The 18,160-nt window shown below is 45.3% G+C and overlaps 1 pseudogene across 1 annotated transcript; it reads left to right on the top strand.

Moving 5' to 3' along the window:
- Positions 1–5,500: 5,500 nt before the first annotated feature.
- Positions 5,501–16,093, top strand: LOC309629095 (S-phase kinase-associated protein 1 pseudogene; annotated as a pseudogene). Its single transcript has one exon. The product of its transcript is annotated as an S-phase kinase-associated protein 1 pseudogene (transcript).
- Positions 16,094–18,160: the final 2,067 nt, after the last annotated feature.

The following is an 18,160-nucleotide window of genomic DNA, read 5'->3' as shown; positions in this document are numbered from 1 at the left end:
GAGAAGAGGGTCGGGACAAAATTTCGATTGATAATTACAGAAAACAGAAAAGGCCTGGGAAAGCCACTGGGCATGATGCACCACGACATCAAGAAGATGCTGGTGGTTCAGGCGGCGGGAAGTCAGGACATTGAACAACTCTGGTTCGGTGATTCAGGGCTGAGCTGCAGAGAGGGGTCCTCGGCGCCAGCCTGGGGCTGGACGGACTGGCCTTTGTTTCTGACCTAGTATGGGGTCAGTCACTTCCCTACTTGGCACTCGACTGTGTTAAAGGAGGGTCACGGACGGCAGGCAGGACGCAGCACAAGCTGAGGATGTGCAGCGTTGGGTGAAAGCCTTTAACTGTCCCACGAGGAAGGTCCAGTCCAGCTGCTGCCCTTTCTGCGGCCGCTTCTACTTGGAATGAGGAAAACAGCACAGAAGAGACATGGACGCCGCCAGCTCCGGAGCCGAGAGCTCCGGCCCACGCTTCCCTCACTCTGGCTGTGGCTGGCAGCTTGGGACGAGTCAGAGGACTCTCTGCTCTACCCCTGCTTCTCCACCTAGGCAAGTGCGTGTAGCTTTCTCTAAAGTAAGTGCTGTTCACCCTTGCCGCTCCGAGTGGGTTCCACAGACAGTAACCCCAGACCTCCAGCCCTGGACTCTGCATTTTAACTGGAGGCCCAGGTGACTGCTGAGCACACTGGAGTCTGAGATGCTGCTCTATTCTCCCAAGCCTCTGCGACTGCATTAGGCATCTTGAGAGGGATACCCCAAAACACGCCTGAAAAGACCATCTCTAAATGGTCAGAACTTGGGGAGCGGATCAGGATGGGATGTGGGAGAAGACCCTTAAGATATTTCATTTGTTCAGATGTAATAAGTCACTTTAAGGAAAAAAAAAAAGAAGAAGAGGTTGATGGAAGACTGCTGGACCAGCAGTTTCCCCTGAGCACGGGAATAGTCATTTGTGGGACCACCAACCCATGTGGTCTCATGTCTCTTTCCAGCAAAGCAGTAACGGAGGCAGCCAGGCCTAAGCACTGTGACATCAGTGAAACAGCCGACGTGGTAGGAAAGGTCATGGGCTAGTAAAGCAGGGAAGAATCAAAGAATTAAAGGTGAAGGAGTCACAGTGAGGATGCAAAGGAAAACCAGCAGAAGTGAGGGTGTGAGAGAAGTGAAAAATAGGCAACTTAAGTTTTAAATCCTGGGGGTAAATCCATTTCAAGTGATGATGAGATTGGCCTGGAGGGTATAGGGACACAGAATATAAAACTGAAGCTTCGTGGGTGAAAAAGAGCCACCAAAACGAATGCCAAAATCGCCAATGTTATGTCAGGAGGTGGGGCAAGGAGAAATACCATGTTTGGTTCGTAAACTGGCCTCTTGTACACGGAGGGCAGGGGGAGACCGAAGAAAGAGGCAGACACTCCAGATGGGCAGGTGGCAGGTGTAATAAGCAAGGGAACTTACAAAGGGGCTTGTCTTGGGCACCACAAGATGAGTAGATCTCTGCACTCCCCCACCAGAAACTTAAAAGTATATATAGCAACCTATATATATACATGAATGCATATTAACAACCTTGCATTTTTACTCCCCTCCCCCGCGTTTACCATTTTGACATCATATTTCACATCTTTTTGTTTTGTGTATCCCTTAACTACTTATTGCGGCTATAGATGATTTTACTTTTATCTTTTAACCTTACTAGCTTTAAACATAGCTGATTTACTACCTTTCCTGTATATTTGCCTTTACCAACGAGATTTTTTCCTTGCACAATTTTCATGTTTCTAGTTGTGGCCTTTTCTTTTTCACTTAGAGAAGTCCCTTGAACATTTCTTGTAAAGCTGGTTTGGTGGTGCTGAACTCTTTTGACTTCTGCTTGTCTATAAAACTTTTGATCTCTCCATCAAATCTGAATGAAAGCCTTGCTGGGTGCAGTACTCTTGGTTGCAGGTTTTTCCCTTTTATCACATTAAACATCTCATGCCACTCCCTTCTGGCTTGCAGAGTTTCTGCTGAAAAGTCAGCTGATTGCCTTATGGGAGTTCCCGTGCACATAACTTGTTGCTTTTCCCTTGCTCCCCTTTAATATTCGCTTTAATTTTTGCCATTTTAACTACAACGAGTCTTGGTGAGATCCTGCTTGGGACTCTCTGTGCTTCTTGGACCTGGATGTCTGTTTCCTTTCCCAGGTTTACAGCTATTATGTCTCCAAATATGTTCTCTGTCCCTCTCTCACTCTTCTCCTTCTGGGAAGGTTATATTGGGAATGTTAATATAATGAGAATGTTAGCGCACTTGATGTGGTCTCTAAAACTGCTCTTGTTTCTTTTTCTGCTGTCCTGCTTCAGTGATCTCCGCTACTCTGTCTTCCGGTTCACTGATCTATTCCTCTGTATCATCTAATCTACTGTTGATTTCTTCTAGTATATTTTTTCTTTCGGTTATTGTATTCTTCATCTCTGTTTGGTTCTTCTATTTCCTAACTCTTTGTTAAAAGCTTCTAACTTTTCACTCTGCTCATCCAGTTGTCACCAGAGTTCTTTGAACACCTTTATGATCATTACCCCGCACTCTTTATTGGGTAGACTGCCTATCTCCACGTCACTTAGCTCTTGTGGGGTTTTATCTTCTTCCTTCATTTGAAACATATTTTTCTGTTGCTTTGCTTTGCCTGATTTGCTGGTTTTATTTCCAGGTATTTAGTAGGTGGGTTACATTGCCCAGCCTTGGAGAAGTGGCGTTCTGTAGGAGACATTGCAGCAGCATGCCCCTCTGGTCACAAGAGCTATAAGTTCCAGGGCTGCCCCTGTGTGGACCGCGTGGGTCCTTCTGTTGTGGCAGGCTGACTTCTGTGGGCAGTCCAGTAGGCGTGGCTGGTGCCCGGTCGGGTTGTTTGCCAGGCCCTGCCTTGTGCAGAGGCTGCCAGGTGCTGGTGGGCAGGGCCAGGTCATGAGGCGGCTGGCTGCAGAACCCCGGGCAGTCCCGAGGCTAATGCTGACCCACTGGGGGGCAGAGCTGGGTTCTCAGGTGGGTGGCTGTAGCATCTGGGGGGTCCCAAAGCTGGTGCTGGCCTGCCGGTGAGTGGAGCTGGATCCTGGGGTGGCTGGCGGGGGGGGTCCAAGGTGTCTCAGAGCTAGTGTAGGCCTGCTGGTGGGCAAGGCCAGGGCCCAGTGGGTCACAGGGCTAGTACAGGCTCACTGGTGGGTGGGGCTGGGGGCTGGGGTCTCTGGCTGCAGGCCCTTGGGGGGTTGGCACACTGATGGGTGGGGGCAGATCCCGGGGCCGTGGCTAAGGGGCCCAAGGCGTCTTGCAGCTGGTGCTGGCCTGCTGGTGGGCAGGGCCAGGACCCATGGGGTGCTGGGGCTGGTGCCCGCTGGACGGCGGGTGGGCTGGGTCCTGACACAGCAGGCTACAGGGCTGTGGTGGTCCTGGGAGGTCCTGGGACTGATGCTTGCCCACTGGTGGGTGAAGCCAGGTCCTGGGGCTAGCGCTGGCCCATTGGTGGGCAGAGCCTGGCCCTGGGGTCTCTGGCTGCAGGGCCCAGCGGTCCCAGAGCTGGTGTCAGCCCACTGGTGGCCAGGGTCGAGGCTCAGGGGGTCCCAGGGCTAGTGCTGGTGCACTGGTGGACGAGGCCAGGTCCTTGGCCCTCTGGTGGACAGGGCCAGGTCCTGGGGCAGCTGTGGGCTCAGTGGATCTTAAGGCAGCAGGCCTGCTGGTGGGTGGGTCTGTGTCCCTACCCACCCAGGAGGTGTCCCAGTACTGGTGCTGGCAGGTTGGTGATCAGGGCCGGGCCCCGGTGTTAATGAGCTGGAGGGAGGATTCCACAGTGGCACCTGCCAGCACCAGTGTCCACATGGTAGAACGAGCTCCCCCAAATGGCTGCCTCCAGTGTCTGTGTCCCCAGGGGGAGTCCCAGATGTCTCCTAACCCTCCAAGAGGCTCTCCAAGATCAGCATGTGGGTCTGCCCCAGGCTCCTTTCAAATTACTGCTTCTGCCCTGGGTCCCGGAGCGTGTGAGATTTTGTGTGTGCCCTTTAAGAGTGGAGTCTCTGTTTCCCACAGTCCTCTGGCTCTCCCAGAAGTAAACCCCACTGGCCTTAAAGCCAAACATTCTGGGGGCTCATCTTCCTGGTGCAGGACCCTCGGGCTGTGGAGCCCAATGTGGGGCTCAGACCCTTCACTCCTTGGGGAGAACCTCCGCAATTGTAATTATCCTCCCGTTTGTGGGTCACCAGCCCGAGGGTGTGGGTCTTGACTCTACCATGTCTCCAGCCCTCCTACCTGTCTCGCTGTGGTTCCTTCTTTGTATCTTTAGTCGGAGAGGATCTTTTCGGCTGCTCTTCCAGTCTTTCTCATCAATAATTGCTTTGTTGGGCTTCCCTGGTGGCGCAGTGGTTGAGAATCTGCCTGCCAAGGCAGGGGACACGGGTTCGAGCCCTGGTCTGGGAAGATCCCACATGCCGCGGAGCAGCTAGGCCCGTGAGCCACGACTACTGAGCCTGCGCGTCTGGAGCCTGTGCTCCTCAACGGCAGAGGCCACGACAGTGAGAGGCCCGCGCACCGCGATGAGGAGTGGCCCCCACTTGCCGCAACTGGAGAAAGCCCTTGCACAGAAACGAAGACCCAACACAGCCAAAAGTAGATAAATAAATAAATAACTTTATAAAAAAGAAGAAAAAATAGTTGCTTTGTCAATAGTTGTGCGCCCACAGGAGAAAGTGAGCTGCTGCGCTGTCTTGCCCACTCCTCTTAATCCATTTTTCAAAGATCATCTAAATGGACAGATAATCTCAGACAATGTGTGGACAAACCAAAACTCTAAGCATTTTTGGTCATGGCAAATTAAGACCATTGAAAGAATGCACAGTTTTGACCCCCTATGGGTTTCACATTTCAGACGATTCTTAGTGATTTATCACTGTTCATCTCGGAGGCTAAACTGATCATTTACTGGGTTCCTACTACGTGCCAGGCATTGTGGATATAAAGACAAACAAACCTTAAGACAAACAAACCTTAAGAAGAAAGGATTGAGCTCCTTGAGTCCGACAGGGACTTGAGTCCAGGCTGAAGTTGTCAGACTCGGCCAATAAAAAATAACACGAGGCCCAGTTAAATTTGAACTCAGGTAAACAAAAGAAAAAAATTTAGTATAAGTATGTCCCAAATATTGCATGGAACATTTATACTTAAAAGTATTCACTGTCTGTCTGAAATTCAAATTTAACTGGGCCCCCTGTGGGGTTTTTTGTTTTTTTGGGTTTTTTTGGAAAGCAACCCTAATCCAGGTTTTTCTTCGGTCTGCAAGAAAAGGGCGTTAGCCCAGAGACCATCTTCAAAGCAAGCAGTAAAAGGAACAACCACAAACTGTTATTTTGTCATTCTGCTTATTTTGTCAACTCTTTATTTGTTTCAGTCAGAAGACAGAAACCGCTTATCCTAAATAACCCTTAATCAGGTAGCCTCACGAGCCATTTGGCCATATAGCACACTGCACTTTTTTTTTAGAGCAGTTTTAGGTTCACAGCAAAACGGAGAAGGTACAGATTTCCCATATAATACCTTCTGCCCCTTCCCACCAAATCACCTCCCTGTTATCAACAACCCTCACCAAAGTGACACACTTGTTACAAGTGATGAACGTACACAAACACACCATTATCACCCAAGGTCCAAGTTTACGTTACAGATCACTCTTGGTGTTGTACGTTCCATGGATTTGGACAGATGTATAATGACACGTATCCATCATTATAGCGTCATACGGAACAGTTCTGCCGCCCTGAAAATCCCCTGTGCTCCACCTGTTCAACTCTCCCCACCCCTTCAACCTCTGGCAACCACTGATCCTTTTACTGTCTCCATAGTTCTGCCTTTTCCAGAGTGTCATATAGTGGGAATCATGTAGCACATAGCCTTTTCCTATTGGCTTCTCTCCCTTAGTAACATGCATTTAAGTTTCTTCCGTGTCTTTTCCTGGCCTGATAACTTGTTTCTTTTCAGCAATGAGTAATACTCCACTGTCTGGATGAACCACAGTTCATGTATCCATTCACCCCTGGAAGGGTATCTTGGTTGCTTCCAAGTTTTGGCAACTATAAATAAAGCTGCTATAAACATTCATGTGCAGGTTTATGCGTGGACATAAGTTTTCAACTCCTTTGTATAAACGCCAAGGAGTGTGATTGTTGGATCATACGGTAGAGTATGCTTGATTTTGTCAGAAACCACCAGACTGTCTCCCAAAGTGGCTGCACCATGTTGCATTCCCACCAGCAGTGATGAAGGTTCCCGTTGCTTCACATCCTCTCGAGCATTTGGTGTTGTCAGTGTTCTGGATTTTGGCCATTCTAATAGGCGTGTAGGATTATCTCATTGCTGTTTCACACTGTACTTTTTTTCATACAACTACTGTGGTATTCGTTTAGGGTAAAAGCTAATCTGTCATTATAACAATAGGGGAAAAAACTGGCAAGACCATCCTCCACGGAAAACTTCCATCTCTACGTCCAAGGTATCTGCTCAAATTGCTACCATTTACCTGCTAGTGGGAAGGAGCGGGGGAAAGATATAGGGCAATCAGTCTTCATTTTAAGGACAGGACATGGAAGTGACACCCATCACTTTTATTAGCCTGAACCGACTCACATGACCACTCGTAGCTGCATGGGAGGCTGGGAAATTTATCGATAGTTTATAGCCACAATACCCTGCTACTATTCTAGGCGACTCCACTGCTAAAAAGAGCAGAGTGGATGGGGAGGGGACAGTTAGAAGTCTCTGTCAGAACGTATCACTTGGTCATCAGGTATTACGTGCGTTAATTATTAATCTAATGGCTCTGCTCCTCCACCTAGATTGTAAGCTCCATGAGGGCAAAGATGTCTAACTCGCTCGTCACTCTATTTCCAGGGGCCCAGGATGCTACCCACAAACATTTATTAAATATTAGAAGCGAGGAAAAGATTGAGGAAGAAAAGGAGAATTACCGCCCAAGGTCTTTGCCCTCCAGCAAAGACCCACACCCTGGGGCAGGCGACCCACAACGGGAGGATAATCATACCTGTGTGCTTCCTGCCGCAGGCGCTCTGTAGGGCCCTCCCCTGGGGTCTTCTCACTGCCCTCCTCTGACTGTCAAGCTCTGTTCTCGTCCCCTCTCAGCCTGGGCCTGCCTGTCTCTGGGCCCTTCAGGACAGCCTCTGCTCTCAGCCAGGCAGGCCCCCGAACACACTCTGTGGTTCTATCTGTCCGTCTGTCCACACGGGCACTTGGCATGGTTCACCTTGGACAGGCCAATGACCAGCTGACACCCCTGCTGCAGGGTCCTCCCCTATAATTACCACATCTGCTTCACATGTACCCATCCACCTCAGGGAAGCCACTGTAACCTCCCCTCCCCTCCCCCAGTATCACACAAGATCCTACTTTTGTCTTGGGCTACTTGAGTGATACAGGCCAGATTCCATCTCTGGATAAGGGACTGAGCAGCTCTCTACCTCAGGGCAAAGGACCACATCCTCAAATGAATGCTCCTTGCTTCAAACGGGTTGACAAGACACCCAAACTGGCACTTCACGTGTTGGCATTCTAGACTGGGTGGAATTATCCAGTTGCCTAGAGTAGCTGCAATGATTGAGATCTGAGACAACATTTGAGCCTCTAAAACACTGTGCAACTCAACACAGACAGTAAACGTTTGGAGACAGACAGTTGTAGGTTCATGTACCGCTCAACCTCTTACTAGCTGTGCAACCTAGGGCAAATGACTGAACCTCTCTGAACCTCGATTTCCTATCTGTAAAACATGAACAATAAATAGCACCTACCTCATAGGGTTTTGTGAGGATTAAGTAAGCTATATATTGGGCTGGCTAAGAAGTTCGTTCGTGTTTTTCCCAAGATTTTACAGAAAAACCCAAACGAACTTTTTGGCCGACCCAATATTTTATGTAATGTCTGGTTTTTATGTGAGTGTGAATTTTTTTAATGGCCACAGACTCCTTCCCACTCCTCCTGTGAGGAGGTGAAGGACATGTCTTCTCCCACTGAGTCTGGGCGGACTTGTGGCCACTTCGGCCAATGCAGTGCCATGGAAGTGCTCTCCGTGGCTAGCTCAGGGAAGGCCATCCAGCTTCTGCCTCCCCTCGTGGGATGCCTGCTCTGGGAGAGGTCGGCTCTCACGCAGGGAGTCTTGACTAACCCAGCTCAGCAGGACGGAGAGTCCACACGTAGATCTTCCAGGGAACAACCCGGCGAAGCTCTCAGGGCTCCCAGCGGGCGGCCAGCGGTCAGCCACGTAACGGAGCCTGCGCGGACACCTAGCCCAGTCCATCCTGCAGACCACAAGCACCTGACTGCAACCTCCGCGAGAGCCACCCAGCTGAGCCCTTTCCAGATTCCTCACCCACAAGATCACGAGCGAAGTGAAGCAGTTTATACCAGTTTATGCCAGTTTATGAAGTGTTAGGGCAGGGTATTATATAGCACCCAGAACAACGAGCAACAGGAAGCGGCAGCAAATATGAATACTGACGCAGCTTCTAAAGCACATAAGCCCTAGAATCGAGCCTCCCGCTTTCCATGGTGTGAATACCCCAGGGTGTCACAGTTCAACCCTTCTGGCTGCACTTAGAGCTCCCCCTCTTCAGAGCCTGGTTTCTTTCACTTCGTTGCTAGGTTTCCTGTCTAACTTCTAGATCAAGACAGTCTGAATAAACTTTAGATAAACACTTAAAATTATTTCCTGGAAGCTCACCAAACCAAACATGTGAATCCTCCCCCGTCTGCACAACTGAAAACAAGTTATATAATTTCTGTTTCCCAGGGTGGAAAGGGCTATGCAAGACACAGAACACTGGGACTGCTGCCTGTGGTCTGGAATCGCATTTTAAATAAATAGACGAAGCAAACTGCACAGAAATGATGAATAATGAAATAGTAGGAGTAGAAATTAAAGAGCAATGGGAACTACAGGAGCTATTTCTGTCTCTCACTGAGAATTCCTAAGGGCTTAGGCTAGGTGTTTATTTCTCAGGGAGCGGGTTATTTTTAACGGCTTTGAATATGACGCCTCCACGACACCCATTACTCCCAAACGCCTGCAACGTACTTCTCAGATCTAACCATCACTGCAGGGTCGAGGCTCACATTGAATGTAGGTGTTTTTCCTTCAGCTATTTTAAATGTTCCATCAGCTTTCTCAGTTATTTATGGAATTCCTTCTCTGATGAGGAAGTTATTTTCTGTAGAAACTGGAATTATTTTACATTCCACCTTTTTGCTCCTTTCTGCTTTCTTCACTGCCAACACTTTCCAGTCCATCCATTTAGCACGGTGTCATCTGGGATGGCATTAGAATCTTCCTGAAGACGGATAATAAACAGAGGTCAAATTTGAACCGTGTGAACATCATATCCGTGGCCATGCCTTCTCCTCCTACTCCATGCCCTCAGGATATCTCGTGGCATGTTTAAGAAACATTTTGCAGACGTGTAAGTCTTTTTAAAACATGCAGGATTCCGAGATCGTTGTGGCAATCACTATTCTTTTAAAATGCACGCGAATATTTGGAAAGTTAAAATTAGACAGTTGGTGCTGTGGTGTCCTGGTGCCCACATTTGACTGATTACCAGAACCACAGAGTGATTTTGTAAAAGTGCAGACTCCTAGATTTTGCCTCAGAAAAATGGAAAAAGAGACTCCGGGAAAGGGGTTCAAGAATTCATGTGTACCCTAAAATCTTCCCAGTGATTTGATGGCCAGCCAGCTTCGAAAGCCTCACCCACCTGCATCTACAGCCTCCATAAAACATCAAGAGGAAGGAGCTGTAAGCAAGCAGACAGCAAGTGAGTCACAGGACTGCGGTTCACCCAGAAAGCTCCCGGCCTGGAGAGGACCAAATAGAGCCTCCTCCTTCCACTTGTGCAACTAACAAACAAACATCTTTCAAGGATCTAGAAGGAATGAATTATAAGACAGCAGGGAACAGAGGAACACGACTTATTCTCTGCCATCAAGAAACTCAGAATCTACTTATTCATTCATTCATTCACCAAGTATTTACTGAGCACCTGCTCTGTGCTGGGTACTGTTCCAGACACTGGTGAAACAATACCTAACAGACATGGTTCCCGTCCTCCCGGGATATGGTATTTAGCACGGGCTACTTTCCTTCTGTAGGAAGGTAAACGGGTAACACATGAGTTTGACTTTGACAGCTGCATTAGGCAGTTCATTCGGCAGAAGCAAGACAGCACCTGTACGAGCCTGACAGCGAGCGTCTCCTTAAATTCTGCAGCCCAGACACTCACTTGCCTTTGCCCTGGTCCCAGTCGTGAGGTTCAGAGGTGTCCCAGGTGGGATCCCAGCATGTGCAAAGGCAAGAAGATGCTGACGATTATTCAGAAAATGATGAAGAATCTAGCGCGGCTTGAGTACAGAACGCACAGGGTAGCGGAGTGGATGGAGAGTCTGCTGTGGCGGAGGGGAGGGTCCAACTGCAGCCTACGGACACTTGTGAAATTCTTTTCACGTCGGATGTTCCTTCTCTGTCTGTATGACAATCAGATTATCCATTGGATTTTTTAGAAAGATCACTCTGACAGCAGTTTAAAAATGAGAGAGAGGGGGAAATCCTTGGACCATGAAACAAAGCAGCTACTACAGCAGTGCCAGAAGAAGGTAATAAACGTTTGAATTGAAGCAACGGCCTAAATGGAAAGAAAGCCTTGGTGCTCAAAGCTATAGGGATGCAGACAAGAGAGGAAAATTCTAGGGCCACCCAAGTAAACAGTCTAACTATACCCTTCAGTGGAAACACACAAAGAGAATAACATAAACTTGCCTGTTTCATCCTTAGCACTGCCTAAAATTTTTTAGTTTTTTTAAAAAAATTCACTACCACAAACCAGCTCTCACATAGGTTTGTGGTCCAAATACACACTAATTATGTGATAAACACACACACACTCACACACACACCTCAAGTACAGAATTTAATTTAAAGTTAGTCCTGGCGGGACTTCTCTGGTGGCACAGTGGTTAAGAATCCACTTGTCAATGCAGGGGACACGGGTTCGAGCCCTGGTCCAGGAAGATCCCACATGCCGGGGAGCAACTAAGCCCATGCGCCACAACTACTGAGCCTGCGCTCTAGAGCCCGCGAGCCACAACTACTGAAGCCCTCACGCCTAGAGCCCGTGCTCCACAACAAGAGAAGCCACCGCAATGAGAAGCCTGCGCACCACAACAAAGAGTAGCCCCTGCTCGCCGCAACTAGAGAAAGCTCGCGCACAGCAACGAAGACCCAATGCAGCCAAAATAAATAAATAAAAATTAATTAATTAAAAAGTAAATAAATAAAAAAATAAAGTCAGCCCTGGGGTAGCAATACGCCAAGGTAAATGGCAGAAGCAAACACAAACCCTCACTGGAGTAACACCATCATCCCAGGCCTCAAAAAATTCTCATAGATTAAGTTCCAAGGAAAACAAACAGCTCACAGTATAAAAGTACTAAACACGGAGAAACAACACACCACAAGTGAGAGCCAGGAAAAACAACAAACCATATAGTCAATCCCACAAAGACTTCAGATACTGGAACCTTACAATACAAAATGAAAAATAACAATGTTTTACATGTTTAAGGAAAATGACGACTTTGAAAATATGCACCAGGATGCACCTCACAGAGACAAAGAGAGAGAAATATAAAATAGAGGTCTGAAGGCATAGAGAATACAAAAGGGTCCAACTTATGCCCACCTGGAGTTTCAGGTGGAAATAATAGAGGCATTGAGTGGAAGCACTATTCAAGGAAACCATGAAGGGAATTTACAGAATTGGTGAAAGACAGCAATCGTCACATCAAGGGGTTTTTTAGAAATTCTCACTGAGACAAAGCAGTGAAGCTTCCGAACACCAAAGAAAAAGAGAAGATCATAAAAAGGGAGAAAAAAATATCATCCACTTAGGAATGGCAAATATAGTTGAACTCAGAGAAGCAAAAATGAAAGCTGAAAGACAGTGAAACAATATTTAATGTGCATAAAGAAAATAAATGTCAGCCTAGATTTTTATACCCAAAGAAACTTCTTTCAAGAACAAGGAAGAATTAAAGTCAGTTTCTTGAAAGAATTTAGGTCAAAAACTGAAGGAGTTTACCACCAATAGTCCTTTGGTAAAGAAAATTCTAAAGGATGTACTTCAGGCCTAAGGAAACATATCCCTGATCAAAGATCTGAGACTCAAGAAAGACAGTGGTCAAAGATGTTAGTAGGGGCTTCCCTGGTGGCGCAGTGGTTGAGAATCTGCCTGCCAATGCAGGGGACACGGGTTCGAGCCCTCGTCTGGGAAGATCCCACATGCCGCGGAGCAGCTGGGCCCGTGAGCCACAACTACTGAGCCTGCGCGTCTGGAGCCTGTGCTCCGCAACAAGAGAGGCCGCGACAGTGAGAGGCCCGTGCACCACGATGAAGAGTGGCCCCTGCTTGCTGCAACTAGAGAAAGCCCTCGCACAGAAACGAAGACCCAACACAGCCAAAAATAAATAAATAAATAAATAAATAAAGTATACCCAGATTTTAAAAAAAAGAAAAAGATGTTAGTAAACATGTGAGGAAATCTAAACAAATATGAACTGTTTAAAACAATAATAATAATGGATAATGAGAGAGAAGGCAGGACAGAACTAGAATGCTGAAAAAGAATAACATATAAACTGAGAGAGGATGATGAGAATTATAATATTTTATGATCAATGTATTGTCAGGAAGAAGGCAAAAATATATACAAACTTTAGACTTTGTTAAACAGGCGTGTTAAAATATAAACGGTTACCACCAAAATAATATATATAAAACATAAAACTTCTAAACAGAGGGGAAAAATGTAATGAGATAAAAAGGAACATATATCTTATACATATGTATACATAATATAAAGGTAATGATATATGATTTTTCCACTTTGTTCTATATCCATATAGATCTCTCTATATAAACTGGGAGATTGGGATTGACATATACACACTACTATCTATAAAGTAGATAAATAGATAGATAATAATAAGGACCTACTGTATAGCACAGAGAACTCTACTCAATACTCTGTAATGACCTATATGGGAAAAGAATCTAAAAAAGAGTGGATATATGTATATGTATAACTGATTCACTTTGCTGTACACCTGAAACTAACACAACATTGTAAATCAACTATGCTCTAAAAAATAATAATAAAATAAAATAAGGATATATAAAGAGACAGAATCAACAAAGCTAAAAATCAGTCCTTTGGAAAGATACTAAAATAGACAAATGTCTGTCAACCCTAGCCAAGAAAAAAGCAGGCACAGATAAAAAAGCACCACAGATAAATCATGTCAAGAATGAAACAGAACAGGTGTTGGCCTTGTTCTCCGCCTTTCTGTTTTTCTGTTTGCGGACGCCGCCCTGCTCTCATCAGCCTCCAGCCCACAGTCTCCTTGAGACCTCACACCATGCCTTCAATTAAGGTGCAGAGTTCTAATGGAGAGATATTCGCAAGCTGATGTGGAAATTGCCAAACAGTCTGTGACTATCAAGACCATGTTGGAAGATTTGGGAATGGATGATGAAGGAGATGATGACCCAGTCCCTTTGCCAAGTGTTAATGCAGCAATATTAAACAGGTCATTCAGTGGTGCACCCACCACAAGATGAACCTCCTCCTCCTGACGATGGTGAGGACAAAGAAAAGCGAACAGATGACATCCCTGCTTGGCATCAAGAATCCCTGAAAGTTGACCAAGGAGCACTTTTTGAGCTGATCCTGGCTGCAAACTACTTAGACATTAAAGGTTTGCTTGATGTTATCTGCAAGACGGTTGCCATTATGATCAAGAGGAAAACTCCTGAGGAGATTCGAAAGACATTCAATATCAAAAATGATTTTAAGGAAGAAGAGGAAGCCCAGGTACCCAAAGAGAACCAGTGGTGTGAGGAGAAGTGAAATTTTGTGCCTGACGCTGTAACACTGTAAGAATTGTTCCAAAGACTAGTTGCAATGCTCTGTTTATAATTGTTAATATTAGAAAAACAGTCCACAAATGCAGCAGCAAATCAGTTGTATTAGCAGAATGTTGTCCTCATTGCATGTGTAGTTTCAGTACAGATTCCAAACCTATGGCTGAGTTTCTTCTAGTATGATCAAAAGTTTATTTTTTCTTTGCTCTGAATAAAACTGAACTGTTGATTCTCTATAGAAAGTGGCATTTTGGGCTTTCCCTCTTTTTGTAAAGCAATTTCTGCCTAGTTTATTGTCCAGTTAACTTTAGTGACTTTTGAAAGTTGACATTGTAAATAAGACAACTTGCAAAAAAAATTTAAAACAAAGGTTATGCCAGTCTCTAAAAATGAGTTGTGGAGAACTCCCTCTTTTTCTTCTTTCTGGAAGATGTTGTGTAAAATTTCAAGGATCTATTCCTTGAAATGTAAAAGGATTTGTCAAAAAAGTTTGGGGGCCTGATATTTCTTCACAAGAAGTTCTTTAAAAGAAAAAAAAAAAGGTTTATAGGGGTTTTAGTTCTTGTTGGATTAATTTTGGTAAGTTTTATTTTAGTAATGTAATCATTTCAAATTTCAAATTTATTGGCATAAAATTATTTATAATACATATGAAGGTCCTGAGCACCCCTCCTCCCATGGACACACCAAAACCACAGCTACATGTAGAACAAGTCTCCCCGAGAACGACCGGAAGATTAGCAGGACAGCCCTTATAGGGATATTAAGAATAAACCATATTGAGACAGGAAGGAGGGGCAGAGACATAATCTAGTCAGGACCCACACCCCCAGAGCAGCAACCCACAAGCAGGAGGGGATATCACAAACTCAGAGGTGCCCCCTAAGGATGAGGGGTTTGGGCTCCACACTGGGCACCCCAGGCCCAGGGTCCAGCACAGGGAAGACGAACCCCCATAACTGGCTTTGAAAACCAGCAGGGTTTACATCCAGGAGAGCCTGAGGGCTGTAGGAAACCGAGACTCCACTCTTAAAGGAGTTAAAAGGGTCACACACAAGCTCATCGGCACAAAGCAGCAGATTAAAAAGAGCCTGGAGCTTTAGCCATCCTGCCAAGACTGCCTCAGAAGCCCCCAACCCATGCCCAGATCAAGCTCCAGCCCTCCTGACAAGGCAGCAGGCCCCCCGCCTGCCTTGGGAAAAACCCCAGCACACACCCAGCTCCAGATCCAGCCCTCCCACCAAAGCTGCAGGCGCACACAGTCTGCATAGGGACATGCCTACTCAAGGCCATGCCTTCAAGACCAGGAGAGGTAACTGTTTCACCTACCTTATAGAAACAAACAGAGAAAACCAGGCAAAATGAGATGACAAAGTAATTTGTTCCAGAAGTAGAGTCACAGATGTAGAAAACAAACATGGTTACCAAGGGATGGGGGGGTGGGAGGGATAAACTGCAAGACTGGGATTGACATATACACACTACTATATATAAAATAGATAACTAATAAGGACCTACTGTATAGCACAGGGAACTCTACTCAACACTCTGTAATGGCCTATATGGGAAAAGAATCTAAAAAAAGTGGACATATGTATAACTGATTCACTTTGCTGTACACCTGAAACTAACACAACGTTGTAAATCAACTATACTCTAATAAAAATTAAAAAAAAAAAAAGTAATTTGTTCCAAACGAAAGAACAAAATAAAACCCCGGGAGAAAATCCTAATGAAATGGTTGTAAATAATTTACCTGATAAAGAGTTCAAAGCAACAGTAATAAAAATGCTCACCAAACCCAGCAGAAGAATACAGCAACACAGTGAAAACTTCAACGAAGTGTCAGAAAATATTAAAAAGAACCAATCAGAGCTGAAAAATACAACAAGTGAAATGAAAAAATACACTCTGAATAGCCAAGGCAATCTTGAGAAAGGAGAGAGCTGGAGGTATCATGCCCCCTGACTTCAGACTATACTACAAAGCTACAGTAATCAAAACAGTACAGTACTGGCACAAACACAGACACATAGATCAATGGAATGGAACAGAGAGCCCAGAAATAAACCCACGTTTATTTGGTCAATGAAATCTACGACAAAGGAGGCAAGAATATACAATGGGGGAAAGACAGCCTCTTCAATAAATGGTGTTGGGAAAACTGGACAACTACATGCAAAAGAATGAAACTGGACTACCTGCTGACACCACATACAAAAATAAACTCAAAAGCAATTAAAGACTTAAATGTAAGACCTGAAACAATAAAACTTTTAGATGAAAACAGAGGCAGCATGCTCTTTGATTCAGCTTAAGCAATATTTTTTTGGATCTGTCTCCTCAGGCAAGGGAAACAAAAACAAAAATAAACAAATGGGACTACATCAAACTAAAAAGCTTTTGTATAGCAAAGGAAACTATCAACAAAATGAAAAGGCAACCTACTGAATGGGTGAAAATATTTGTAAAATATATATTCAATAAGGGGCTAATATCCAAAATATACAAGAACCCAGACAACTCAACAACAAAAAAACAACAACTCGGGGCTTCCCTGGTGGCGCAGTGGTTAAGAATCCACCTGTCAATGCAGGGGACATGAGTTAGAGCCCTGGTCCAGGAAGATCCCACATGCCACAGAGCAACTAAGCCCGTGTGCCACAACTACTGAGCCTGCGCTCTAGAGCCCGTGAGCCACAACTACTGTGCCCACGTGCCAAGAGCCTGTGCTCCGCAACAAGAGAAGCCACCACAATGAGAAGCCCACACGCCACGACGAAGAGTAGCCCCTGCTCTCTGCAACTAGAGAAATCCCATGCACAGCAACGAAGACCCAACGCAGCCAAAAATAAATAAATAAATTTATTTTTAAAAAGGGGGGGGCTTCCCTGGTGGCGCAGTGGTTAAGAATCCGCCTGCCAATGCAGGGGACATGGGTTCGAGCCCTGGTCCGGGAAGATCCCACATGCCACGGAGCAACTAAGCCCGTGCACCACAACTATTGAGCCTGAGCTCTACAGCCCACAAGCCACAACTACTGAGCCCGTGTGCCACAACTACTGAAGCCCACATGCCTAGAGCCCACTCTCCACAATGAAGAGTAGCCCCCACTCCCCACTACTAGAGAAAGCCCGCACACAGCAACAAGACCCAATGCAGCCAAAAATACATTAAATAAATAAAATTTTTTAAAAACTCGATTAAAAAATGGGCAGAGGATCTGAATAGCCATTTTTCCAAAGAAGACATACGAATGGCCAACAGGCACATGAAAGATGCTCAACATCACTAATCATCAGAGAGATGCAAATCAAAACCATAATGAGATATCACCTCACACCTGTTAGAATGGCCATCATCAAAAAGACTGCAAATATAGCACAGGGAGATTAGCTCAGTGCTTTGTGACCACCTAGAGGGGTGGGATAGGGAGAATGGGAGGGAGACACAAGAGGGAGGAGATATGGGGATATATGTATACGTATAGCTGATTCACTTTGTTATAAAGCAGAAACTAACAGACCATTGTAAAGCAATTATACTCCAATAAAGATGTTAAAAAAAATAAAACACACACACACACACACACACACACACACACACACACACAAGACTGCAAATAACAAGTGCTGGTGAGGATATGGAGAAAAGGGAGCCCTCGTACACTGTTGGTGGGAATGTAAATTGAATGCAGCCACTATGGAAAACAGTATGGAGATTCCTCAAAAAATTAAAAATAGAACCACCATACAATCCAGCATTTCCACTTTTGGGTATTTATAAAGAAAATGAAAACACTAATTTGAAAAGATATATGCACCTTAATGTTCATTGCAGCATAATTTACAATAGTCAAGATATGGAAGTAACCTAAGTGTCCATCAATAGATAAATGGATAAAGAAGATATGTTATATACATATATATGAAATCTTGCCATTTGTGACAACATGGATGAACCTAGAGGGTATTGTGCTAAGTGAAATAAGTCAGACAGAGAAAGACAAATACTGTATGTTTTCACTTATATGTAGAACCTAAAAAACAAAACAAATATAACAAAACAGAGACATATTCATAGATACAGTGAACTATTAGTTGCCGGGGGAAGGGGTTGGGGGGATGGGTGAAATAGTTGAGGGGGTTAAGAGGTACAAAC

Source organism: Balaenoptera borealis (assembly GCF_965194805.1).
Source record: "Balaenoptera borealis genome assembly, chromosome: 5".
NCBI classification, from domain to species: Eukaryota; Metazoa; Chordata; class Mammalia; order Artiodactyla; family Balaenopteridae; genus Balaenoptera; species Balaenoptera borealis.
The sequence above is the reverse complement of the archived record's forward strand: the minus strand, read 5'-3'. Positions and strand labels throughout refer to the sequence as shown.